The following is a 7,193-nucleotide window of genomic DNA, read 5'->3' on the forward strand; positions in this document are numbered from 1 at the left end:
ACATCCGGACATGAGTCTAATACTTATATTATAAATATTATAAAAAAATATTAATATTTGATTGTGATTAGGGTGGTCAAACATACATCTACTTCTTATTTTTTTCCTGAAATTTTAGTACCACTGCATTTAAATTTGAAATTTTCATCAAATAGGATTTTTTTTTTCCAAAAAACAATTAGTATCTTAGAAACTAAATTCAATTTTCTATATATTCTCTTACATATTTTAAAAATAATGTTCACAACTTATTCAAATTTTCATGTCAAGTTGCATAACTCTGATTTTTTTAAATTTCATTGCCATAAAAGGGCCTGTTTTGGCACACCATGATCCCGCACATACCCTACAAAAAAGGAACAAAAGATACAAGGTTAGAGAGATAAACATAAAATAAAATGGATAGTTATATGCTAACCTCTATTCTTATTTCTAAAAGATCCAATGAAATCAAATAGCCTATATTACAATGCCTAATATTTTAATCACCAACAGTACAAGTGCAAGAGTTTGAGGAAATTGTAATACAAAGATATTTTAAAATTAATGCATTTGAACTATCATATTCTATATATAGATTTAATACTATAAAATCCTTTGCAGTGGTCGACATCCTGACCTTTTTATTTCTGATGGATAACTCCATTCATTATTGAACAATGGACCACATGGGACACGTTTCAGCTTTGCGTGTCTCCACAAGCAAAGGCTTTATTTCTCCAACTTGTTTCTACTAACTTGCCACATGTTGGCCAAGCGAGGAAAAGAGATCACATAATACAAGGGGCTCCTCATCTCTCCAATAGCTTGCCACGTATGATGGGCGATCAAGTTCCGACTCCAACATTTCCCAGTGGGTGTCTTTGTATTCCATGAAGAGGGTTATGCAAAGTTTGAGCTAGTAGATGGATGTAGAGATATTATACAACCTACATGCCCAACATGCCGAAGATCAAGGAAGATATGTAACTTGCAACTTTCCAGCATAAAAGTGATCAAATATTACCATTCCCAATCTGATCTTTCATAATGGCAGTGAGGGGAAAATCTTATCTTCCCTATAGCAGGGAAGACTATAAAACCAGAGAAAGAAAAGATGGATCATCAAGGATTTTCTTTGAAAGAGGATATGATTTGATCTGATCTTATTTTCTTCTAAGTCTCAGATCGAATAATAAAAACTCGAATGTATTAAATTTTAAAAGATATAGGACCTATGTATAAGTGGTCGAAATCTTTCGAAACATTTTGTAAAAGTGGCAGTGGGATTAGATGATCCAATTTGGTTTTGTAATTATAGAATCAACAGCTGAGCCTTAGTATTATTCTGAATAACAAACTGAACCATGTTGCCTTTTTTCTTCTTAATAATGTTATGTGCTAGTTTTATCTATTGGATTCTATTCGAAGTTTATGAGTTTTCTTTTATGAGATTGTGGATCATGTGTGTAGACCACTCTTTCATGCTCATAAAGGGATTTGATTATACCATTCTTGTGAAACTAGAAAGGGTTGTATTTAGAATAGTAAGGATATCTCTTTAGCTTTTTCTTTATGGGTACTCCCCATAAAATCATATTTGAATATTGTGTCTTATGTTTGAGTTACTTTGCATGCTCTTTTCTCCTCCCGATAATGAAGGGGGTCATGACATATTGTGCCTTGTCCACTTAATATTTAATCCTAATACACATTGACCGCAGATGTTTCTGGAAATCTCCATGCTTTTATAAGTTTCCTTCTTGTTATCCAATAGTGTTAGGTTTAAGATGTCTTCTTCCCCTTTCCAAACCCTTTAAATAGCAAAGAGTTGGTTTCTAAAATCTCGGAGGTCGTTCCATGGGATGCATCATGCCCACCCCTATGGAACTTCCTGACTACCCCGCTTCAAGTCTTCAGACCCGATTGGGGATCAAAAAATACATAACTTTATCATGAGCATGCCAAAGAGATTATGACTCTTAAATAAATAAAATCAAGGCAAATCACCCCCAAGGTTGAGAAAATTGAAAGAATAGTGGGCAATGATCCTTTGATTAACTTGAAATTGGTAGATTACAACTTTAGCATGATTCTCACACTAAAAATTCAATACTTTGCACATCTTTTAAAAATTTCCAACCCTTAATAGTGAGAGGCACTCGTCCTTTTATAGAGGTGATTTGCACATTTCACATTAACTAGTTACCTAAGCTTCATCCATAATCAAACATTTAAATTTACAAATATTAAGAAATTTGGACCCTCTAAAATATCCACACATTGAAAATATCGCACTTCTAAGATAGGTTAGCCTTAAGAAATAATTATAATAAATACATATTTGAGAGTAAATTTTTCAATAATTAAATTAGAAAAACATAATCTTTGGTGATGAAAACATATTTTACTCTAGCTCCACTCAATGATCAGGATTGGCATCACATAGCCCCATTATTAGTATCACCAATTTGATCATGGCCTTGTGTAAGTACTACCAATATCATAGGAAATCCATTAGTAGTTATGATTAACTTATCCTACTATCAAATCCAATATCTCATCATATTCCATTAGATATTATTATATTTAGACACTTCTTCCAAAATGACATATAAAGTAGCAAATATGATAACATAGTCATTCTGAAATATTAAGGAATGGGCATCTCAAGCAGTGTGAGAGTTCAACAACACTATCTATCATTTTTTCAAATGCAAATTCCACTGCATCTAATATCAACCATTCTACTTCTTCCCGTATCTTATGGGACTTTGACATTTATAAGGCTCTTCATAGGGAGGTCATTTTAATGGATATGGATAGGTAGTGGACTCAACCGATTGATTATGAAAGCCTATTTTTCTATGAAATTGGTGCTCCACTACCATTCATCTTGCTTTAGATGTTTGGACTCTCAACATAGAATTATTATTTTAGCTACTTGGTGAAGGAATTCCCTCCATGAAAATTGGAATATGGATACTTCTATTTTCATACCCCTCTATTGGATGAGGATCCTTATCATACCTATCCATTGATGGTTCACAATACTCCTGCAGTGGATTTTCCTAGGGTTGGTACATCCCTAGTTCTTTGTCATCCTAAGATGTTAACTATCCTTTGAAAAAAAATCCTATTATTCTTTTGATTCTAATTCCTTGGTTGTGAACTATGCAAGGATTCATCCTCCTACAAATGGATGCAACTCAACATCCACCTTCTTTAGGTATATTTTCTTCCTCTTTATAGGAGGAGACCATCATTGATGTGATAGGAGAGGATTACATCCTCTATACGAACTTTAAAAATTGTAGATCTTGGATAGTTTTAGAAAGAAGAAAGAGAGGTCATCCTAAATTTATTTTAAAGTCCCTTCCTCGAGCTAAGGGGTTATGGATTGCAAGGAAAACTTAGCATGAATGAAGTCTCTAAATTCTACACATAATCCAAAGAGTGATAAGATTCCCATGATGGATGCTCAAAGATATACAAGCCAATGCTAGCACATGACAAATGTTTATAAGATGAATTAAGTACCATAAAAAATTCAAGAACAAGGACCACAGATGTATGGTGATAATTGAACCAATGTGAATTTGATACTACTATAGTTGATGATGACTAATTCAGATAAGTCAACTAATGAATATATCCATAATATGTCACAATAAAGGCTGATATATGTAAGGTAGATGAAAGTCCAATGATGGACATAAAGTGACAATAGTTCTGATGTGAGTTTCTACGAATAGAATACCAATATTCTAAATGGTGTCATCCAATTCTACAATGTGGGACTCATTAAAAGAATGACAATGTCTATCAAGTACTCATCCCAAGTAGTTATATATGGAGATGATGAAAATCCTACTACATCAAGCCATTGGAATCTCTCAAAGAAGAATCACTAACCTCAAAAGAAGCAATAGTAGTTGAAGTGTCCTCAACTAAAGGAGATGAAGTATCATCAATTGTATATGCAACAGTATGTGTAGCATCAATGTATGTTAACTAATTCTTCCCTAATGATGTGTCCACACAAGCTGGGGCAATAGGTGTCCTAGTATTAGCCAAGAGAACTTCACAAATAGATGAAGATTTAATATCTACATACCACTTTTGGATGATGGTCCAAGAAATGAAGGGCACTTGGTGTGCTCAATATGATGGAAATATCCCTCATAAACTATATGCCTATTATTCCATAAACTTTGTCATTTTTGTTAAACCATTTATTCTTCTAACATTTGGCAAGTTGCTCAAGAATGAGTCCAAGGAGATAGGATAGTAGACCACACTCATAGGAGTGATTCTATATCTCATTTTTCCAAGACAAATAGTCCTATGAAATAAGCCTAACTACAAAAGGACGAAATTGTGTTTTTGACATGATAGCTCCCCCCAAAGAAAAACTTTATCTTAGTTCAATGATTACATGCATAGTGAATCTCCCATTATTAGTGTCTCAAACTAAAGAAAATAAAAGGAAGTGTAGAAGCATACAAGACAACACAAATTACACCCCCCTTATTTAGTAATAGAGACCCCCTATAATTGGCACTTTACAAATGTAATATGAAAGGAAATACAAAATAGAGTGAAAAATGTTACTTTCTAAACATAGCGCAAAATCAACTCTATTAGATCAGGCTCAAGAAAACAAATATTTTTTATAGAAAACGACACTTAATTTTGAGCTACTGAACCAAAATTATGCTTATTTCAATATTTCACCTCTATACCTAAATTGCATTAAAAAATTTAATGTTTTCATTTTCTGAGTTTTGAGAGGGGGATGAGAGGACAAAATGTGGATATGACTGACATTAACAAATTTGTCACTTTGACAAATGAATTTGCCCCTCCCTTCATCACTAAAATTGATGGCCATCACCATACAAATCAAAATTTGAAGTTCAAAGGAAACATGTGCCAATATAATTTCCAATGAAAGGAAACTTAAGCTTAGATCGACCAAAATGAAGCTTCCAAACTAAGACTGTTCCAAGACTTGAATTGAAACACCACAAATTAGCTGCAAATGAGATGCCAAACAAAGGCAAATGAAAATTTGAATTTAAGATCCAAATTCCCGCCCAAGATTACTGCCAAATTGTTGATCATCTAAACTGAGAAATAAGATGCTAAAGGAAGCCCCTTCCAAAAGGAGCCAACTCGTTGGAAACACAGAAGAGCTCACAGGTTTAAAGGAAATGAATTAGCAGTTTTTACAAAACCAACTTCAAAGACAATTTCAAGTTTGCCACCCAACATTGATGCCACAATATTTAAAAAAGAGATTGGATCTAGACGCCAATACAAATTCTCATGTTAAAATGTAGATCTAGGCTTTCACACTTACCAAATTTAAGCTTTTACGTCGAAGTTGAGGTAGAAATTCAATCTGTTGAGGTAGAAATTCAAGGATTAAAGTCACTGCGAAAAAGGAGGGTGAAATGACTTGAATTTAAGTGCTAAAATGAAATCTTGTAGTCAGCCTTCAGCGTAAAACACCATCAAATTCCTTCGGGTGCCAAAATACATAATGGAATGCTAGACAGCAGGTCCATTCACCAACTTTTTAACCAAATGATTAGCGCGCCACTCCAAAACATACAGATATAATTCAACATGCAGGTTGAAGCCAGCAAAGTGCAAACCTATCCAAACTTTATGTCAAACAACTCTAATGTCAAATTGAAATGAAGCGCTAGACTTTAATGCATCAAAAAAATTGTAGATCTATCATAAAGGGGCAGGCCAACCATTGAAAAGGCAAATCCACGCCAAAGAGTCCAAATCGACACCAAATCTCACCAAACCAGCAACTGAAAGCATTGAGGAAAATAGGATTAACAAAAAAATTGACAAAAAATTGTACATCTCATACCTCAAATTCCAGTTGATTTGAAAAGCAAGGCTTAAATTGTGAAGTATTTGCGATCCGAATGCAATTTTTTCCAAAATTTGCAATAATTTGCAAACATTTTACAGAATTACCTAAAAACTTTGCAGTGAAGGCAATATTCCTTGAAATTTACACAACTTTCTTCAATATTTAAACAGATTTGCAAATACTAATCATATTTTTCTACGAATATGCAAATATTATTCTCATTTCCAGAAACTTGCAAAGATAAATCAAATTTCAACAAATATTACTAGGAGAGAGCGAAATTTGTAAAATTTTCAAAACTTTTTAAATCTTAATGCTGAAAATCATGAGCCACCTCTATCATAGATCCACGATCTTACTCAAAAACATCTCCACCTGAAATTAAATGCAACTCACAAACAAATTAATGCATTTCCATGTGCACTAGCATGACTCTAATACTATGCAAGATTTAGCCAAGATTTAGCCAAGATTACGAGACAAAATAGAAACAAAGAGAGAATTTTAAGCAAATGAAGAGTAATATATGGAATGAGATGAAAAATTGCATAAGAAGGAGGTACAAACAAAGAGAGAATTTTATATGGAATGAGATGAAAAATGCATAAGAAGGAGGTATATAGGGGAAAGGATCTAGTAGTTGAGCACATTCCAATTCTTGTGATAGAATTTGTTGATTTAATACCCCCATATTTGCTGATTTAATGTCCAACCTTTGTATAACATTGCACCAATAATTGAATGAAATATACCATTTGTTGTGAAAAGTAACCAATCATGTGATGCCACGTCAGCTGCACAAGTATTGGGGCCTTTTTGCACACCTATTGGTCTCACTTTTTTTTTGGGCTGTTTTGGACACCTTGGCAAAAAGCATGCTGATGTGGCATCATATTTGATGATGTGGCCTTGAAACCTTAGTTATAAGCAAGGGACTTGCCAAGTAAGCTGTTGTAAAAAAATTGAAGTGATTTGAAATTTCCACGTAAGATTTTGAGAAGCGCGAAGTTAGGGTGCACAACTACTGGATCCTTTCCCCTATATGAGACAAATACCCTACCTACCACTTTACCTAAATTATTCACATAAGTAACCCACCTAAAGATGGTACTTAAGTAACTCCCTAAACATGTTTTTACTCCAACATAAACACATTACTAAAAATGCATCACAAATAAATATTTTACATCTTGTGCAAAGTGTACAACACCATGTTTCTAATAATTCTAATGTTGAACTATAATTATTTTATTGGTGGTCCTTATTGTATCTAAGTTAAAGGAGACTCTCAAAACCTATTTAATCTTCTAAGCAT

General features: G+C 33.5%; 1 long non-coding RNA gene across 2 annotated transcripts; it reads right to left on the reverse strand.

Moving 5' to 3' along the window:
* Positions 1-306: 306 nt before the first annotated feature.
* LOC131036303 (uncharacterized) lies at positions 307-6,171 on the reverse strand. Of its 2 annotated transcripts, XR_009358190.1 has the most exons (3): positions 5,748-6,171; positions 5,345-5,651; positions 307-346 (listed from the first exon to the last, which is right to left on the reverse strand). It is a non-coding gene; the product is annotated as an uncharacterized LOC131036303 (long non-coding RNA). The 2 variants fall into 2 exon arrangements; XR_009104075.2 differs by lacking the exon at positions 307-346 and having other exon boundaries at positions 5,165-5,651.
* Between the last annotated feature and the right edge of the window lie 1,022 nt (positions 6,172-7,193).

This window comes from Cryptomeria japonica, chromosome 1, assembly GCF_030272615.1.
Source record: "Cryptomeria japonica chromosome 1, Sugi_1.0, whole genome shotgun sequence".
Lineage (NCBI taxonomy): Eukaryota > Viridiplantae > Streptophyta > Pinopsida > Cupressales > Cupressaceae > Cryptomeria > Cryptomeria japonica.